The sequence below is a fragment of the Protopterus annectens genome, chromosome 4.part1 (genome assembly GCF_019279795.1).
Source record: "Protopterus annectens isolate FY-2018-M chromosome 4.part1, PAN1.0, whole genome shotgun sequence".
NCBI lineage: Eukaryota > Metazoa > Chordata > Ceratodontiformes > Protopteridae > Protopterus > Protopterus annectens.
The window spans coordinates 82,941,689-82,964,206 of NC_056734.1; positions in this window are offsets into that span (position 1 = coordinate 82,941,689).

The following is a 22,518-nucleotide window of genomic DNA, read 5'->3' on the forward strand; positions in this document are numbered from 1 at the left end:
ATCTATGGCTATTCTCCAAGTTCTACATACGTATTCACCATATGCGTATTCTCTAGAATGAGCAACAGTTTTTCCTTGCTGACGTTTGATATCCTTCAAATCTTTGTCTAACCTAATCCATTGCAACAAATTACATGCTACAACCTCTGAGGAGAAATATATCAATCTCCCAATCTCCTGTGGGTAATGTCAGCAATTCCTGTATGGTAACGCTATGTGTTTGTACCTCACTTAAAACTCTTCACGTAAAGTCTGTATCTTCCCCACTAGTGGGTGATTAAGCATCATTGGTATGTGTATTATGTACAATACAAGGTAGAGTCAAGTTCTTAATAACATTTATTTTGCCTATAGTGGTATATGTTCTATCACCTCCCTGCTGTAAAACTTTACTTATATTCTTGTTGAAGTTTTGTAAATGTCTTTTATCTGTCCGTCATTAGCATATTCCACCTCCAATCCAAGGTAGATGACGTGTTTCACTTCTTTATATTCTTGATTGCACCTCCTCCTTTCCTTTCTCCTCCTTTGATCAAAACCATTTTACTGTAATTTAATTCCAGTACTGACATTTTATAGACATTTTTTTAAATATATCAAACACTAGATGCAAATGTTTTACCTGTAATATGCAGTCATCAGCATATAGCTGAAACATAACCATGCTACATATCATCTGACTCTGATTTAAAACCTCCTTTATATGTAAAGCGAACTCTTTTATCACTAACAGAAAAAAAATCCTTTATTGCCACATCAAAGGTGGGGGCATCATACAAAATCTTAATCCACTTTGTAAAATGATCTCCTTACCCTCTTTTTTGCAGCACCTGAAATAAGACCTCCCAACTCACCACATCAAATACCTTTTGATGCAAATAATACTATTTCTCTCTTCTCGTATCCTGTTTGGTGGTTTCCATGAAGCTAGCCAACTAGCTATGTTCTAGCTGCCTTTTATTAATCCATTTTGCTTAGGTATCAATATTTTAGGAAGAACTTCATATAGCCTCTTTGCTAGAATTTTTGACAGAATTCTTATGTCTAAATTTAAGAGCAAAACTGGTCTGTAATTACCCATATCTGTTTGTTTCTGTCCCCTTACCGTTCTTTATTGCAATAGTTTGCCTCCTGCAAATCTGCTAGTAAAGGCTTTATAACTCTAACTACAACTGACCCAAATATCTATGTGCCTAATTAGAAACAAAAAACACTTTAACCACTCCAACTTTATAAATGATCTAAAAATGTACAACTGGACCCCCCTAAAAATCTACTTCTTGATGAAGCTGTACTATATTTCAATACTACCTTCTTAAACACCCTTAACTATCATGCCCCCTCCCGAACAACAAGAATTAAAACTCAATATGCCCCCTGGTTAACCCCAGACACAAAATCCTTCCTCAAAAAAAGAAACAAGGCCTGGACCAACTACCTCAACAGTAAATTCCAGTTGAACAAACAAATATATGTTGAACTACGTAAAAAATCCCAAAAACTCACCAAAACAAACAAAACATCTTACTACCAAAAATTACAGGAAAAGCACTGGAATAACCCACAAAAATTTTGGGCAGCAATTAACTCTATTCTATAAACAGGTAAAGCAACTACCCCAACCCCAAAAACAGATAACAACCAAGAGTCATCCTCACTCAATTTGATAACTACTTTACAGAAATCATCCACACCCTTGCAAACAACCAACCCTATGACAACATCCCCACCCCTGCAAATCCACCCCCACCCCCAACTAACAATTGCCCCAAGTTCAGCTTCCACCCAGAACCATCCAGGTCCATTGAAAAAATACTCCGCAAGCTCAAACCAACATCTCTAGCCACAGATAAATTATCTGCTGAATACCTCCACCTGGCTGCAGAAGCCGTATCATATCCTGTCTCCACCCTAATTAACAGTTCCATCTTGGAGTGTATAGTACCCAAGCTATGGAAAGTATCACATGTCATCCCTCTACATAAAGGGGGAACCTCCCTGGAACTCATTAACTACTGCCTTATAGCCATACTACCCCCTTTATCTAAAATTTTAGAGAGGATAATACACAAGCAACTAATGAAATACCTCCTAGAAAATAATCTAATAGCAACACAACAACATGGCTTTAGACCCTTCCATAGCACCTCCACAGCACTAACAGAATTTACCAATATTGTCAATACTCACAGAAACAATGGACTCCTTGTATCTGCCACCTTCCTTGACTTGTCCAAAGCATTCACTATGGCTAACCACAATAAACTCCTTCTTTCACTAGCAACCTGCTATCTCCTGGTTCAAAAACTATCTAGAGGGAAGGAAACAAGCTGTTACATGGCAAAACCAACTCTCCGCCTCCCTACCAGTTTCCCTAGGAGTACCCCAAAGGCTCAGTCCTGGGGCCACTTCTTTTTACCCTCCACCAATCAGCTCCCAGACAGCATTCCTAAAGCTTTAATAGTGCAATATGCAGATGATGCCACCATAATATGTGCAGCCAAATCAATTGACATCCTTCACTCCCTAACACAAGAATGCTTTTCCCTAGCAGAAACATGGATTACAAACCAAAGGCTCATTCTGAACCCAAGTAAAACAAAGTTAGTACTCTTTAGCTCCCACAGAGCCACACCTCCCACTGATTCTTTCTTCATCTCCTCCTTTAACAAGACCAGAATCACCCCCATAAATCATACCAAACTCTTAGGGGTTGAAATACATAATCACCTTAGATTTGACCTACATATTTCTATGACCATAAAAAAAGTACATAAAAAACCTGGCCTACTGTAGCGCAATAAAAAATTCATCACTGACCACTCCAAAACTACAATAGTGAGGACTCACCTACTATCTACCCTACTTTATGCCTCCCCGTGCTTACAAATCTCCACAAATCCGACCTAAACAAACTTGATAGTTGTTATAATAAGATAGCCAAATTCGCTACAACCTCTCCCATCAGAACACATCACTGTGAATGCCTAAAAAAACTCAATTGGCTAGAACTACCACTACTACTTCAACTCAATCAACTATCACTAGCCCACAAAATAATACATAACTCTGAAAACACCCCAGCCCTACAAAATCTTTTGCAACCCTATACAACCACCAGGCCCTTGAGGTCTAGCACACAAAAATCTCCTCAAAGTAACCAAATATAACAATGAAGCTGGTAAGTCTGTCTACAGCCACTGTATAGCAAAAACCTGGAACTCCCTTCCTGCCCACATAACTGACAACAAATCCCCATCACAGTTCAAGAAACTTGTTAAAACTCAGTTTTTGAATAATTGACTGTGCTTCTGTATCCCCCCTGGCTAATGTTTCATTAGAACACTTCACCTAACTTAAGTAACTATGCTAAGCCAACCAATCATAGTACTGTATCCACTTAGGACTGTTAATCTATTCCTCATCCCATCTCTCCATGGGTTATGGAAAACTACCCTAGCAATGTTGTGCTCTCCATAAGCAACTAAAACCAGGAGAAGACATATTGTAAATCAATTTGTTATCCTTCTCAACTATATCACCTGCTCTCTCGGAGCCTTATTCTATGTCTCTCTGCTTTTACTCTGATAGTAGCTCTATCACAGGAATCCTAAACTTAGGAATATCTTCTAAAATGTAATATTATATTGTATAATACAAATGTATCCTATTTGTTAATTAATATGTATGTCAAAGTCTCTTCTATGGAAATTGTATGTCAAAAGTCTGTCCTTAAAACTATGTTTTGTAAAAAATTGTTCTCTTGGAGCTTTTCTCCCGGGCCTCCACTGAAAATGGACTTATAATCCAGTTGGACTCTCCCGGTCAACAAATGTAAAATAAAATAAAATAAAATAAATAAAATAAAACTCTAATTCTACTTATTTCTTTCCCCAGTTATAGAGATTAGGAGGAATTCATCCAGGCCAGGGGTTTTATCCTTTTTTATGTCCTGGACAGTCATCTGAATCACTTATCATACAATGGGCCTACTCAATTTAACATGGTGTGCCTCACATACTTTCCTATCCTTGCATCCTAGAATCATTCTGTAAACTGTCCCACATCATGTTTTTGATATATTTCTTCACAATATGATCTAAATGCTTCCTTATTTTATCTAGTTAAGTAAGTACCTGCCCAGTTCCATCTTTTATATTGTCCACAAATTGTTCTGTACATTTTTCTCTATATGCTCCTGAATGAGCATCACACTCCTAGCCCCTTGCAACCACCAAAAATCACTTCTAGTTATGTATTGTCTCTGCCTGTAAAATTGTTCTCTTTTGTCAGAAGAAATAGGTTGTTTTCTTTTCTTAGGTTAAATTCCTGCAATTGTTTTAATCTATCTTCTATCACTTTTATTTTATATGATAATGCTTGCCCAGTTCTACCTTCTTCTGCAATTAAACAAGCCCTCAGTTCTGTTTTTACCCTTTCCCAGAAAAGAGTAAGGAAAGCATCTTTCCTAAGATCATCATACATTATTTCTAAGTGCACTTCCTCCCATAGTTTTTTCTTGTTGTTCCTTTGTTCTCTGCTTGTATCAGGAATCACCTCCTTGAACTTGACTTATTCCTCTACAATAGTCACAGTTACTGGAGCACGGTCTGAAGTGTGTCTGACTAGTATGCTCACTTTTACCTGGTCCATCTCACCTAAAAAGAAAGTTATACTGTCTGCTATTCTGTGCCCTCTGTGTCCTCAGAAATGTAAATATCATCCCACCCGCATGGTCCTCAATATGCCTATTAGGTTGTGTTTGTTTATCTTTTCCTGAAGCCTTTCCTGAGCCTTAATGTTCCTTTTTACCATTTACATTTTGTAAGATGTGAGTACCCTGACACATTCCAGGATATGAAATTAATATGTTGTGCTTTTCTGATGCATCATGTGTGTCTTGCTTCCATTATCTAGCATATGTTTTGTTCCCTGTCATCCCAGCTAGATTCTGGAGAACTGATACTCTGGGCTACAGTACACTTCTTCTGGCCATTCTATTTTCCTGTGCTCAGTATGAATCATCTTACCTGAGTCATTTTGCTATGAGAGTGAAAATGCATGCATGCAATATCATTCCATCTCCCTCCTTCCTACCTGCTGATAGCCCCTTCCTTCCATATGTACCCCTCTTCTTTTACTATGAAAGACATATGTTGTAATTTATATACATTCAAAAATAAAAACTTAGACACGTTATATCTGCTGCAGAGTATCTGCATAACAGCAATAAGCTTGAAATTAAATTAAATGAATGTACTATGCATTATTATATCATACACAGTTATTGCCTGTATTGCATTTCCATAAACACAACATTCTAAGACAATTCAGTGTCAATATTGATTATACTCTTCAAATTCAAGAGGTAAGCTGCAACAAAATCTGCATTCTATTATGTACTGTGACATCTCATATGTTTTGGCTGCAGTGATTTATTCCTTTAAGCCTCTCTTGAGCTTATGTTTGCCACACCATTTGTTACTCTGTTTATAAACAACTTATGGATATTTCTTATTTTATTTATCCTTTGTTCACCAGTTTAGTCTCATTTGGCTAGTAGACTCATTTCAGTGGAGACCTGAGGTGGTATTTATACTACTAGGGGAAATATGGCCAGGGCATCTAGAAACTTCCTCTACTTGTTAGGAGAGTGCTTTCTCCAATCCTAATGCAGTGGTTGTTGGGAGAACAGCACTCAAGGAGATCCAAGATGGGGGATAGCACAAAGATGAATGCCAGTGCAGTGTTTGAGGCTTTACAGGATTCTGAGGAGCTGTTTCAGCAAAGTTTGCTTGTTTGATTGGAAGCAAAAGTTCAAAGTATGTGGGTTGCAGGATGATATTTTGAATGAGCTATTGTTGTTACAGAGGGAGCTGAAGAGTGTAAAGTTTTGTGGTATGAAATTATGGGCAAAATCCAATTGGATGAATCAGGAGCCATTTTAAAAGAAGATTGCAAGAAAAAGAAATCATATGTCAAGACTGTTAAGGAATCTGCAATGGAACTGATAAGAAGTGAACAAAGGAAAGAAGATGCCAACAACCAAAGGAAATTTGTGGTATCAATAAAGAACAAGGAAGAAAAATAAATGGACAGGTATGAAATTTGGGGTAATTTAATGGTCCCATTGGGAGTGAAGGCTCATGAGGTAAGAACATTTATTCTTATCCATAAAGAGACATTTTGTGACATTATTTTTAAGATTGGCTCTGTTCTTGAAAGTTTTTTTTGGGGGGGTGTATGAAAAGAAAAAAAATGAAATCCATGGAACTCATATGTGGTTAAAGCATTTCAGAGAGAAACAAAACAGAAAAAGTATGTTCATTTTTGAACTGAAAGTAAAAAAAAAGACTTTAAAGAGACATTTAAGCAAAGTTTGTAAAATGTATGTACATTAGTAAAATGTATGATAACATATTGCACTGAAAATGGAAAAAGAAAAAAATGTTCGTATCCCTAGAATGATACATGTAGAAGGAAGCAGGGGTGTTGCAAAATATTGGGGACAATATAAAACATATATTTTTCTGTGGAAAAGATGATAATTTTATAAGTAACTGTGATAAGAGGAAATGTTATATTTGTGGGGAAACACGTCATGCTGTAAAAAGATGTAAACTGAAATGTTATAAATGTAAAAACAAATTGGCCATTTATGGATAGATTGTACTCTGGAGAAAAAGGATGACGGAGAAAACAAAAGTGAGGATAGTATAAGGAGAGAAGAAACAGTCCCAATTAAAGATAAAGAGGAAATAGGGAAGTAAGATCAGGGTAAAATAAAGGTAAGGATAAATGGAAAAATGAAACAGAATGCACTACAGAAGAAGGTTCTGAAATAACTGATGAGGAAGATAAAAACTGGAAAATAGTGAAACGTAAAAATAATTAAATTGGCAGAAGAGTAAGAGACAGAAAAACAGTTTAAAAAGATAAAATTAAAAGAGAAAAAGAAAGGAAATGCATAATATAAATGAGATAAATACTTCAAGTATATATCATTTCTGGAAAACTACAACATAAACACAATTATAAATTTAGACTTCTCTCAACAAATATAAATTGCATTAAAATATAAATAGAAGAATAGGCATCCTAAATTGGTGTAGTGAGTGTGATATCAATGTAATAATGTTGGAAGATGTAAGCTTCTTGACACAATAATAGATATTACAAAGAAACTCTGGGGAGAAGATACAATATGGAACCTAGGTAAAGAACTGTATTCTGGCATAGTTGTACCTTGTAGGAGGTTAGCATCACTCCTAAATATAACATTGATAATGATGGGAAAATTAACTATTGTAGATCTAAGATGGCATAATAAGATATATAGAATTATAGCATTGTATGCATATGTTACAAGCAAAGAAAGGGAACATTTACTTCACAAAATTCTAGATTATGTAGTAATTAATATACATATAATATTAACAAGAGATTTTAACTGTAATTAAAAGGAAAAAAAAGAAGAACAAAGGAAATGGTGTTAAAAATTTTTGAATTATAAAATGTAGCAATTTCAAGATTTGGAATATTAATTTGTGGACATATAGTCAAGGTAACAGACAGCAAAACAAAACCACTGCACCAGATAAAGTCCATTCCTAACTCCACAAAAGTAATCCAGTGAATTCAGACAGGCAAAGGACCAGTACAGCATAAAAATAATCACATTTATTCAAACAAAGGACATACTCTATAAAGAGTATAAGTGTTTTCATGTAGTACCACTACACTTCATCATACATAAAAAGTCTTAAGGTTTGCATTTAGTACTTCCATGTTACATTTTGACATATGCTGCTGCTTTTAACTGTTAAGTTTTTTACATTTTTTAACATGCTGATTTTTCACAATAACTGACAGAGTATTATAAAATTTACTGTTATATATACTGAATAAGATTTTGATGCTTACTGTTTTATGTGGCATGATAGAACCTGCAAGACTGTACTGATGCTTTTAACACACTTGACATTCTAATTTGAGTAATTACCAATTAATGATTTTAGGATTAGGTGTTTTTTAAAAAAGGGGGAGTTTGTGAGAGCATGATATGTCTGATAAAGCATAGTGGTACTACACAAAAGTGCTTACACTCTTTATATGTCCTTTGTTTGAATAAATGTGAGTATTTTTATGCTGTGCTGGTCGTTTGCCTGTCTGAATTCATTGGATTACTTTTGTGGAGTTAGGATTGGACTTTATCTAGTGTAGTGGTTTTGCTTTTGCTGTTTATTACTATTGATTCTCCTGCCCAGAAGCATGGCTGAAGGCATTAAAACTTGACTGGATTTTAATCCTCCCTGTGGAGCTTCAACAATAACTAAGGATCCTTTTAATGATTTGGTTCAATGTAAAGGTAATACACTGTTACTTTTTGAACTGAAAGAAGCTAATAATGAAGATGACATGGATAATGTTGATTTATATGAGTATCTCAAATTATGTAGAGAATTAGAAGAAATTTTCATAAAACTGAAAAAGTGGCAATGGCAGAGGAAATATCTTGAGGCCTGCTTGCATTTTAAAATTGTACCATGTGGGCTACATATTACTAAAATGCCCACATATGGTCAATTTTACCCTGACATATTGTCCAAGTGGCAACAATTGAACTTGGACACAAGCTATGGGTATATGCAACTTTTAGTTAAACATTCTTCCCAGTTAGAAGAAAGTTTGGTGGCATTGTTGACTGTGACTAAGAAGAAATTATTTGAACAGTTATCTAAGACTATGACTGACAAAGCCGTTGAAGAAGTCACATCATTTGTCATCTCATTTGAGTGTAAGTTGCAACAACAGAAAATGTCAAAATTGGAGAGAGCCCTTAAGGATTTTAAAGCTGGCAATGTTTTTTTTTTTCATGGCCTATAGATAAAGAATGGAAACGTGAAACCTCTGGACCAATTGCATAGTCCACTTGATAAACAAGTGGTCAACAGGGGTTCCAAAGAAATGGATCCTGGTATTCTTTTGAGTTCTACAGTCACTACTCCTTCTCCACCTACTACCTCCAATGCATCTGTAGACAGTGCAATGACTTAATCTCAACCGGTACCGAAACCACAAACTGGTCCACATATGTTATACAGTGATAAGTCATTGTGTTTAGACTTGCCTCTCCCAATAAGAGACAGGAGAGAGAGGCAGAGGTCATCCAGTCTGGGACGGAAGCAGTGGAAACACTCCAGTGGATAGTTCACCACTTCATCAAGCAAGAATTTTTGGACACAAATGAAGGATAATGAGTTTATAATCTGTCTGCTGTGAGACTGACTGATGAACAGTTGCAAGTTCTAAGCAATGGTTTAACTTGTATACCCACAGCCAAGAGTAATTTTAGTGATGTCATGGTAGATCTGAAATTGTTTTGTCGGAAAGTGATGTTAAATGTAATCTTTTCTAATTCTGGTACACAGTGACCACCTTTAAAGAAGTCGAGTGTGTTTTGTCCTGAATTTCATCCTCATGTAGAAGCCTTTTTGCATGTATGTGAACATGAGTTATTTGAGCTTTATGGTAATACATATAGAAAGAATAGCTTTTATAATCTTACATCAAATGAGTTTTGAGAATTGCAGGAATTGCAGAAAGATGAGTGTATTACAATATGCCCTTCTGATAAAGGAGTTGCCATAGTAGTGCTCAATCGTAAAGACTATATTAATAAAATGCATGAGATGTTGTCTGATGTAAACACTTATAAGTCTGTTACACTATCTGATATGCATAAATTGATAAGTAATGTCCATTCTGAGTTGTTTGATAATGTTTCATGTAGATATATTAGCAAAGACTTATATCACTTTTGTATGGTGAAAACGCTTTAATACCATTGACAAAAACTTCTTCGCAAAATTCCTAAATCCTTATCAGACCCATCATATAGGCCCATTATAGCTGGACAAGGATGGCTCATGGAGCCTATGTCAATTTATCTAGAAAAGAGCTTGCACCCTTTCTTGTTGAAGTCATCTATCATACTAAGAGACACACAACATTTTTTGGTTACTCTTTATGAAAAGTTGGAAGAAGTCCCTTTATGTGAGTTGGATATGTTAGTTACAATGGATGTTTGTTCATTGTTTACATGTATTCCCAATGATGTGGGTATTCAATACATGAAGGACTTTTGAGAAGTAATAGTGACTTTAATAATGGATATATTCAGACTTTACGTATGCTAATGGAATTAATTCAAACAAATAATGTGTTTACATTTGATGGAAAATACTTTATTCAACTTTATGGGGTTGCCATGGGACCCTCTTGTGCTAACTCCTACACCAATATTGTGATGGCACATTGGGAAAATACTGTGTTAATGAATAATGAAATATATAGTAAACATCTCATACACTATAGTAGATTTGTGTATGATATATTTTATATGTGGTATGGTTTAATGGAAGAACTAGATGGGTACATTGAGTTTCTGAATAGTAGTATGTCCTTTTTAAAAGTTACATCCCATAAGTCTAGGGATGAGATTGATTTCTTGGACGTAAATATGATTATGGATGGCACCACCTTAAGTACCCAGATATTTAGAAAGAGCTGTAAACAGAATAGTTTTGTAATGAGTTCTAGTATGCACCCGAATATGTCTTTAAAACTGTGTTGAAGGGACAGGCCCTAAGTCTCTCGAGACTCACTAGCAAGGTTGTTATATTAAATGAACAAGTTAAGCTATTGAAAGAAAAATTCTGGAACAGAGGGTATCCTGAGCCTGAGTGTAGTATGCAACTTCAGGCAGCATATCAAGAAAGGAAGGGGAAGGGCAATCCTTATTTTTCCAAGGGGAATAGGCTGGAGTTTAATAGACCTCATGCATCTTCTAAAAAGAATGTAAATTATGCCTTCCATTTACTTCTAATAATAAAAATATTATGGAAATAGTACGTAAGAATTGGCATATACTGGTAGCAGATAATGGTGTAAAACAGGTTGTGGGATCTTGTCCACAGATTACCTATTGGAATTTTAAGTCTTTGAAAAGATGTCTTTGCCACAGAACAGGTTTCATATCTGACCAGACTACATCAGAGAGAGAAGGGACTTTTAGATGTAGACACGGTAATTTCTGTAAATATGTGGCTAATAGAAATACTTTTATACACCCTGTGACAGGTAGGAAATATGTATTTTGACATTATGTAGATTGCTGTACAACTAATGTTATTTATTTAGCTCAGTGTAAGCAATGTCCTAAGGTCTATGTAAATATGACTACTAGGCCTTTGAGGAATAGAATTAGAGAAGATATATATTATAGAGGCATTGGGGACACCAGGAGTGCTATAGCCAAACATATTATAGAAGAAAATAGTGCGCATGATTTTTCATTTCTGATACTCCAAATTTTACCTGATTCTATGAGGTTAGGTGACAACAGGAATGCCTAGGAAAAACTTGAACAAAAATGGATAAGATATATGGCCTCAATAAGCTCTGTCACTTAAACCATTATTGAGAGATAGGAAGTTAACTGTGTATAGTTGAGGTTTTTTATTATTTTTCGTATTTTATATTTCTTATTCTATATTTTCATTCTTTATTAGTTTTATATTTGTTAGTATAGTTGTTTAGTATTCAAACTTTTGTTCTCATAATGTTGTTTATTCTTTTATATATGTTGCTTATTTGTTTTTAGTTTTTTTGTCTATGCTAGTTTAGGTTAATAATAAGTTTGTTGTGGCCACATGTACCATGATTTTGTTAGCTTCGTGGCAGTGTGCTCATTTCCACAATGAATTTTATTACTTTAGAATGAGCATTTAGTTCAGCTTGATACCAAGCTCTATTTATTTATGTCTATATAGTGTTATAGTTTTTTATTAAGAGTGTGCTTGCTCATTTAGTGAAACTTGGTTGATATAGAACGAACATTGTATCTTGATTTCTTTAGTTAGTCATATATATAGTGGTGCCCCACAAGGCTCGGTCCTGGGACCCCTACTGTTCGGTATATACTTCTCAGAAGTACAGGCAAACACAGGAGGACTATGGCTAACCAAGTTCGCCGATGACTGCAAACTGGGAGCCATAATTGACTCTACGGCTGACACGGACATCCTCCAAAAGGACCTTACTGAGGTGGACACCTGGTGTCAAAGTCATAGCCTCAAGCTAAATGCCAAAAAATGCATAGTCATCCTGTTTGGGGAAAAACAAATCACCCACGAATTAACACGTAGGTGGCAGCCCCCTAAATACAGAAGAGGTAATAAGAGATCTGGGGTCCCAGGTAGATAGTAATCTCTCCTTTGACAATCATATTGCCAAAGTAGTTAGGAAATTCTTCTATGTGGCCCATCTAATTACTAAAGGGTTTGCATCTAGAAATAAAGAGGTTATAGTGCCCCTCTACTCATCATTCATTAGACCCATCATAGAGTACAATGCCCCATTTGGGATGTACCTCACAAGACACTTCTAACAGCTGGAAAGATCACAAAAGTACCTCACCAAGAGGATTACTGGCCTCAAACATATGTCCTATGCAGCCCAACTGAAAAAACTCCTGCTGTACTCAGTGGCATATCACTTACTCAGAGGTGATCTCTGCCTGACTTACAAAGCCATGTCCAACTCAGAATTGATGGACATGCTCCACTTAAAGAAATCCAAGTCACTGCGAGCCACGCACTCTAATGAGCTAAACCTCACCACAACAATAAAAAGAACATGCTGGAGGGATAGATTCCTGTCACAGAGACTCCCCATGCTTTGGAACAAAATTCCAAACTACATCAGGCAGAGCCCCTCACTAACACTCTTCAAGAGGAACCTTGACGAGTGGATGGGTAACAGAAAATACACCCCTGGGATCACTTCATTGGCTCTGCTTGAGAGACGATCAGTTAATTAATCAATGGGGTGGCAAAAGCCGACACACTCTGGCTAGACTTATAAATGCCCTCGGGCAGATAGCCTAGTACCTACCTATGAACCTATAGAACTATTTAGTTTTCTGTTACTACAGCAACAGTAGTAGCATTTTCCTGTATAGGCTTTCTCATGAGATTTGACAATAAGGAGGAAGCCATGGGCCTTGGAAGCATGGCGAGTTTGTAATGGTATGGCTTAAGGTTGTATAACTTGATTATGTTTGTGTAGAGTATGATTAGATTCTTTATAGATATTTCTCAAGGAATTCAGGCTTTCCTTTTAAATATGATGATGTTATATTCATCAAAATTCATATAGCAGACAGTAATCTGACTCAGGAGATTTGCGAATACATTTATGATTTAAATCCAATATTTAGAACGTTTTTAATAACAGCAAATGAGAAATGTATGATGTTAACATACTGATTTTTTTGTTTATGCTTATGATAATTTTTGGAACATGCATATTGATATGAGATGTAATGCAGTATGTTTAATTGAGGAAGTCTTAAGGTTTGCATTTAGTACTTGCATGTTACATTTTGACATAAGCTGCTGCTTTTAACTGTTTAAGTTTTTTACAATTTTTTAACATGCTGATTTTTTTATAATAACTGACAGAGTATGATAAAATATATTGTTATATACTGAATGAGAATTTTGATGCTTAAAGTTTTATGTAACATGACAGAACTTGGAAGACTGTATTGATGCCTTTAACACACTTGACCTTCTAATTTGAGTAATTACCAATTAATGATTTTAGGATGTGATTGAACATGATGTTTTTTTTAAAAAGAGGGAGTTTGTGAGAGCCTTTCAAGTCGTATGAAGCATAGTGGTACTACGTGAAAGCATTGCCACTCTTTATATGTCCTTTGTTTGAATAAATGTGATTATTTTTATGTCATGCTGGTCCTTTGCCTGTCTGAATTCATTGGATATAGCCAAGGTGTATATAAGACTGAAGTAGATTATTTTATTATATCACAAGGTTTAAATGTAGCTAAGGGAGAGACACTTGTAACAGGCTTTTCAGATCATACAGCAATATGGATAGAGATACCAGAAAATAAAGCACATATTAGATTGAGAAAAGAAAAAGAATAAATGAGAATTTATGGGATAAAAATGGAAATCAAATAAGTATGCAATTATGGAAAGATCACAACTCTACTAGAGTGTTTTATAAAAACTGGCCTGACTGGTGGCTTTTAAAGAAAAATATAATTTTTTTAGAATGGCAGTCATATGTAAGAAAGCAGAAAAAAAGAAAACAAATGATAGGGAAATTATATTATGTGATAAAAATGGAAAATTTATGAAAACGTATCAATAGAAAATTAAAAAATTGTTATTTAATCAAATATACAACTTACAAGATGAAACAGAAGAGAAGAGATATCAACTTATTTGAGTACCATAGTTAAAGAGAATACCAGTATAGTGAGAGAAATGAAAGATGACAGAGGAGAGGTAAGAAGATCTCAGGCCAAATTATGAATTATGTAATAAATTATGTGAAGAAAATGTTTTAAGACAAAGTACAGAAATAGAATGGATGTTAAAATTTAATGGAACAAAAAATAAGGACTTGGACAATGAGATTTCCTTATATGAATTTGATAAGGTACTTGGCCAAGCTAATTTACAGTCAGTTTCCTGACCGGATGGAATAGGATACCTATTTTATATGAATGTTATAGATTTCCAGAAAAAAGAAACACTTCTTAAAAGTTATGATGAGTGGTTAAATGAAAGTTTTATGTATAAAGATTTATGCAAATATATGCTTATTTTTTTATGGAAAAGGGAAGATAAAAATAAAATTGAAAATCAGGGATCTATAGCATGAACAATATATATATATATATATATATATATATATATATATATATATATATATATATATAAATCTATATATATATATATATATATATATATATATATATATATATATATGCATATATATATATATATATATATATATATATATATACACACAAACATATATATATATATATATATATATGTGTGTGTGTGTGTGTGTGTGTGTGTGTAGTTTAATAGGAAAAGGATAATATGTGAAATAAAGGAGTTTTGTTGTTTTTGGAAAACATGCAAGCTATTGTTTAATAAAAAGGTTTATTTTATTAATTCAGTTATACTGGGAAAGATTGCATATTTAACTACTGTCTATATGTTGCCAATAATCTGAGAAAAAGAAATACTACACATATTTTTTTCTTTTATATGGGGTTAGAGAGTGAATTCAAACAAGAGATGAATCTTATACGTGAATAAGGAAGATAGAGGTTTAGGATTAATGAACTTGATTGTTTATGCTGCTTCTTTGAATTGTATAAATTTTTGTTTTGGAGAAATCATATAAATGAAAAGCTAATAGTAAATTTACTAAGGTACAAATATAAGCAGCATTGGGATATGTTAAAAATTTTCAAAAGAGGAAAAGAATGCTTAAATGAAGGAATAAGATATTACCAAGAAAAATATATATTATGGAAAATAAAAATTAATTAAATAAAAAAATGGGAGAAAAGTGTGGTATAAAAATATCATGCTACAATATTATTATGTTAATCCTTGGGCTGAGCTAACAAATGGAAAAGTTAAAGCTATAAAAGTACAAAATGCATGGTATAATAAGCAATTAGAATGTTAAGCTTTTTATGGTGATTAGTAATTAATAAATTACTAATAAAAGGAAATATGCCACATAAAAATCAGTGAAAAATCTGTATATATTGTGGTGAAGAATACACTAAAAATATGTTTTCTTACAATGTATAAGTTTGCAAAATTGTGGGAAAAATTATATGAAGAAATGTTTTTGAAAATATAAATTAGGTAAATGAAGTAAATATGAATATGATTATGTATGGATATTATCACCATAGAAACAAGGCATAACTTAATAAACTAGACAAAAGATTATTTTACATTGTGTGGGCTTTGTGGAATGAAAGGATGAATGAAATTAGGTTTGATAGCAAATGGAGATTAGTAGTAATTTTAAGAAAAATTAGATGGTGGTTGTGGAAGAAGGAATGGGGGGGCAGATTAGGATAATGAAGATAGAAGTATGATATAATAATGAAATGCGGGACATTTATGGTTGTATGACACTAGAAGGAAGGAATGGAAAAGTGTGCACTGTATAAATTATAAATATGTAAATATGTAAGTTTGTAAGTAGTACTGCAAATATTATTTTTAAAGAATAGCCTACTCTTTTTGATATGTGCTGTGGGATCTTTTACACTAACCTAAGCTACAACCAACTCAAGTAGATGGGTCTTTAGTTGAACATCTTATCCAAAGGATTACACACTCTGGAGTGCAGAACCTCTTTTATTCTGCATTGCAGTGTCAGTAATCTACTGGGTGTGGTAATAGAACCTAAAGCTTTTTGCACCAAAGGCAAGTGTGCTACCTGTTGCACTACTGACACTGTTACAGGTGGCATAGCTTTCTAACAGTGTTCTGCATATTAACTAAACAAGGGCTTTCCAAGGATATAACTAGGTGCCCCCTGTGCATACTAATATGTCATTATTTAACATGGATATTTGTTATTTCAATATGTTTGTTTGGATAAAATAAGGGGAAATAACATATAAACATCAATAAACCCAAAAGGAAGGCACTGGTTAGGCAAGCTGTATATCAGTCAAGACAAAAACGCAGTGAAAACATTTAAAGCATTTGCATGGATTTATCTTTTTTGTCAGTGTGCTTTGGTGTCAAGAATAAATTTTTCTTGACTGATATCCAGCTTGCCTTACCAGTGCCTTCCTTTTGGGGTTATTGGTCATTTATTTAAGGCATTTCACCATTTTTTCGAATTTACTGAACAAATAAACATCACTAAAAAAACTAAAGATGGTAAGATGGTAAACTATGTGCTCATTCTGAGCCTTACTATATAATGCACAACATATCTTTTCCCCTGTTTCACTGTTTATGCAATTTGTCAGATCATGTAAAGTCTACTACAGTACATGTAACTGTTAGCAGATCCACTTGTTGGACTTATTTTCAAGATTTTTTTCTTCTTCCACCTCTGGACTGTATTACATTGACAGGAGAGTGGATGAGTTTTTACATACCACTATTGATGTGCCAGTAATTTTCATGCTGAATGTCTAAATCTGACTACCTTTCTTATTTTTACTATTGTTTATGCAGTTTTGGACTATGTTGTCTTACTATTTTTCTGTATGGACATTGCTGTAGCCTCCATTTTATTATTGCCAGGAGAGGTGTCTTTGCCACTTGGTTGTGTCTGGGTTTCACACAGATTTTGTTTGTTTTTAACATTTTCTACTCTGCTTTTCTGGGATGTCTTTCCAGTTATGGGCTCTGCCTCTTATATATTTAGCTTCTGCTACAGTTAGAAACGTCTACATATTTTCTGGAAGTCTTCTTGCTGTTATCCATAGTGCTTTCCTCTTGTATAGCCTTTTCCTCTCTGATTGAACATTTAGCACCTTTTTAGTTCTTCTGCATTTAATTATTTTCCTTTCCATTTTCTTATACTTTGGACTGTGTCCTATTCCATTCCATGGAGTTTTGTCTCTTTTTTTTTTTGTTTTTTCTTCTTTATAAAACTGTCATGCATCTGCTATATCTGCTTTTTTCTTTATCTTCCTCCAGGATAATACCTTCAGCATGGCTGGGTAAACTAGAGCCACTGTGAAAAATGTCTTTTCTTTCTCTCCAAATTATTTATTTATTTTTTATTTATTTTTATTTAACATTTGTTGACCGGGAAAGTCCGACTAGGTTCCACAGAGCCTGTATTCAGCGGAGGCCCGGGGAGAAATGCTCCAAATGCATGTCTTTGGAATGTGGGAGGAAACTGGAATACCCGGAGGAAACCCACGCAAACACAGGGAGAACATGCAAACTCCACACAGAAGGCACCCCAGCTGAGAATCGACCCAGAGAACCTCTTGCTGTGAGGCGACAACATTAACCGCTGCACCACTGTGCTGCCCATTATCTTCTTCTTTGCAATATAAATACAAATCTGAAGAAAAGACCTCCACAAATTAAATGTGACCTTGTTGTCACACGAGACCCCTGTTTTTCCTACTATATTGAATAACTAATTGTCTTGTGGGTAATAAGCTGAGGGCTTAATCACATGCCTGCGATTTTCACCTCCATTTTCCTCCTCCTAACCCTGTGAATCTGTTCTGTTTTGAAAATGAAGTTTGGTGAAATAAACATCCCCTCTCTGACTGTATTTTCCACAAGATGTGACAGTTCTTGGGTGTTAACTTTTTTCTGGGATGCCAATAATTTGCACTTTGCAGCTCTGACACAAATCATCCCCTTTCATTAATAACATGTGCACATTCCTCTCCAGCTCCTGTTGTTTATCTGATTCTTCATTTATTTCTTTTTTTTTGTCTGCATATTCTCTTCCATAACAGCAATAATATGATTTTGTGCCCTTTGAAGTACATCTGAACATGCTGTGCAGTTGAATTGCAAGGCTCTGTGACATGGACAATCATGGAAAGCCACTCAATTAGCATTTTCAGATTTTAGAATTAGCCACCTTAAACCAGAGTAAGTAATTCCTTTTTTTATTTGTTATGACATTCCAGCCATTTTGCCTTCAGTTTATGCTGCCTGTTTTAATTACTTTGGTTTTGCTGATTCACTATACTGACAGAGAGAGAGGTTGAATTAACTTACCATTTCTTCCTGGGCCAACCCCCACGTGTTTTATATATATATATATATATATATATATATATATATATATATATATATATATATATATATATATATATATGGGTCTACCTGACATCATCGACAGCGGAAAACACCGACAAGCGAATTGCGAGCGCCAGAAGATCGACAATGCAGAAGACCGACACGATGGATGAAAACACCGACGCCGAGGATGCCGACATGGGAAAAGGCTGTGTAAGTATGCGGTAGTGACGGACGTTAGGGTGTGAGTTAGGTAAGTGCGGATATTGACGGTCTGTGGGGATAGGGGTGGGTTAAGTGAGTTAGGGTTAGGGACTGGGTTAGGTAAGTGTGCGGTAGTGATAGTCTTTGGGTTAGGGGCGGGTTAAGTGAGTTAGGGTTAGGGCGCGGGTTAGCTGAGTATGCGATAGTGACGGACCTTAGGGTTAGGGTTTGGGTTAGGGTTGTAGATAGTTGTGTATGTGTGGTTTAGTGTGAGTTTGTAGGGATTTTGGTGTGCTTGTGTTGTGTGTGTGGTTTTTGGACAGGGGATGTGTTTTGTTTGTTGATTGTTGTTATTGTGGTGTGTGCAGTGTATGAGGTTTTGTGTTTGTGTACCATCGGTTATTTCGTTGTCGGGCATGTGAGGTTTCATGTTTTTGCACTGTCGGTTATGTGGTGTTGGTAATTTTGTTGTCGGTGTTTTGGGGTTTCGATTATGTCAGGTAGAACCATAGATATATATATATATATATATATATATATATATATATATATATATACCTAGAATTGTTTGTTGGATATACGCATGGTTTCATTTGTTGTTAGAATGTTTATGTGTAAATCACATGTCTAGCAGGTGATACAAAGCAAATCTTCATGAGTGTTACTGTTATTTTAAGGCTGATAGTAATGGTACTGTATGGTGTATAGGTATATGCCCAGCTGTAAAATACAAATTTCAGGGTATTATTTTTCAGCCCACCCTCTCATGTCTATCTTTCTACCCCAGAACCACACACTCAAATACTGTGAACAAGGAAGAATATCAATCACAAGTCTGAAAGCTGAGACCACTATATCAGCCTTTAATTTTTGAGTTGAATAAGGTCACTCATTTCCAAATAGCAGGAGTGTGTGTGTGTGTGTGTGTGTGTGTGTGTGTGTGTGTGTGTGTGTGTGTGGTAATAACTTGCATTTGCCGGGAAACTGCACAGAAATGTGTTAATGAACTGATTAGTGCTCATTTCACAGCAACATGGAGATAAAATAGTCTTGTGTATTTTCACTTAGTCCCCTGTGAACATACTGTCATTCACTTGTCATTCCTGTCCTTACGTACACTGCACATCTTCTGTATTTTTACTCAGTACCCTGTAAGCATACAGGTGTTCACTTGTCATTCCTGTCCTTACATACAGTGCACATCTGCTCATATTGTTATAGACATGAATCTTACTTGCACATTCAATATGCCACAACATTATTGTTACTTTCGTGCTATATTTCTTCTTTCTTCTCTGAATGTTTTCCATAGAGCTGTATGTTTTGGGATATTAATAGATTGGAAGGCCTTATGGTAGAAGAGTAGGACGTGAGAAGAATTTAATAGGTGGATGTTTGGTCAGGGAGGTGACTAAGGAGTATGTCATTGTACCGCAGTTATTTTCCTCATTGCCATGCTAACAAATGATTGATACAGTTATAATGTTTTCTATAGGCTTTGCTTACTATCTCTATCTTTGCTATCTCTTTAGGGTACATGTTTACACATTTAGGCTATAATTCAGTGACAGTCACAAAATCATGTGAAGTGTACTCTTCTGATATGCCCTATTTATAGGGTTTGAAGCCAATATATATGAGAGATAAGCATAAGTTACTATATAAATGAAGGTGTCAACCAGATGACTTGACAGTCCTAAACAGTGCTACACAGTGAATGTGAAACACCTCCATATTCTTTTCAGTAACAGTAAAAGTGGAGATACTCATGGATACCAATCAGCACAGATCAGATCAGTACAGACCTACACCACTTACTCCTTATCAGTATGAAAAATTTGTCCTTTTACTTATAATGTTTCATTCCAGAAATTTCCACTATGTACCAGCACTGTAGCTCTTCCATCTCCCGCTTTTGTTTTCCAGATTATCCACTTTCTCTTGTAATATATACTTTCTTCTGTAGCTCAGCCAAAGGTGTCTCTGACTCATTGCAGGTACACAGATACTGTATTGTAGACCTCAACTAGATAACACACATCCACAGAACTGTTTACTTGCATTGACATTCTTCTGCAAGTAAATTTTCATTGATTCTGTCATATTCATTTAAGGACTGCAAATTATGCAAGCTGAGTTGCATGACCTTGCAAAATCTGAAAACCTCCTCTGAATGTGGCTTCTATTGTATTTAATTTATTTATTTTTCTTTGTTTACCAGGAATATCTGACTGGGCACCAGAACCCCTTTACAGAGGAGGCTCAGGGAGAAAAGCTCCAAAAAAAAAAAAAAAAAAAAAAAACAAGCCAAAAAAACAAAAACAAATTAAACACAGAAAAAAGTTCCAAAAAATAAGTGCAAATTACATACGCAAGAGTTCCAAAAACAATGAAGTACAGAAGAAACCACAATAACTTGGTGGAGTAGGATACAAAAAGAGTAGTAGGTGACATATGCTGTAAAATAAAGAAACGTTTGATATTTACCTGGTTACAATTCACAGTACACAGCAACAGAGTTTTTACACAAGTATAATGACAACAGGACTTATGTACATTGACAAGTAACATGTGAAATTGCAGGTACAATTCATGTTTTTTTTTCTGTTCATCTCACTAAAAGCAAAGTATAAATGTGTCAGTAGTTAAGCAGGAGAAGAGAAGTGAGACTGAGGAGATAGAAAAGAGATGGGAAAAGTAACTTGGAAGGAGGAATAAGGTGGGAGGACGGCTAGAAAAAGAAAAGGCCTGTGTGGGGTGGGAGCAGGAACACAACCAAGATGAATTTAGGTTTTTGGGGGGGTTGTGTTTAAAGGTAGATAGGATGGCAATGTGAGCACATTGAGATTCCAGTGTTTGATAACTTGCATAGAGTATAAGGAATCCCTAGTACTGCTGTTTGATTTCATGGTAGTTAGGAGGGCATAGTTGTTATAGCACCAGCATCTATGTAGGGTGTAACTTTGTTGGATGTTTTGAAGAGAGGGGCAGCTGTCTGGTTTGTGTATAAATTTGTGGACAATGAAAAGCTGGGAGAAGATGAGGTAGTTTTGTAATTCAAGCCAGTTGAGGCATTTTAGGGCTGGGGAATGATGCAGATTGTTTGGCATGTGTGATACAAATGTGGCTATTTTGTTATAGCAAGTCTCAAGTCCATTTTTCAGTGTCATAGGAAGATTAGTAAGGATAAGTGATGCACAGAGAAGTGAGGGGAGGAGGTAAGATGGTGCTATTGTTATTCTAGAGACGTTGGTGAGAAATGGTTTAGAACTCTACAGGAAGCATAATTCTTTTGGTGTGTTTTATGAATAGCTTGGGTGATGAGTAGATAAAGGTTTAGGTCATTTTCTGTTATCACTCCTAATAGTTTTGTGTTGGATAGTAATTCAGTTTGGGTATTGTTAGCTGGTATAATGTAGAATGAATTCATATGGACTCAAGAGATTTTGGGGCAAAGAACATAGATTTGTTTTTTTGACATTTAACAGTAGTTGGTTACCTGATAACCAAGACTCAATAGCTGAGAAGCAATCTTGCGTCTGTTTTTTAGTTGGGTGAGGATTTGTGCTGAGTATATCAGGGTGGTATCATATGCATATTGCACAAATGATGAGTGTTGGACTGCTTAGTTGAGATTGCTGGTAAGGATGTTGAATAA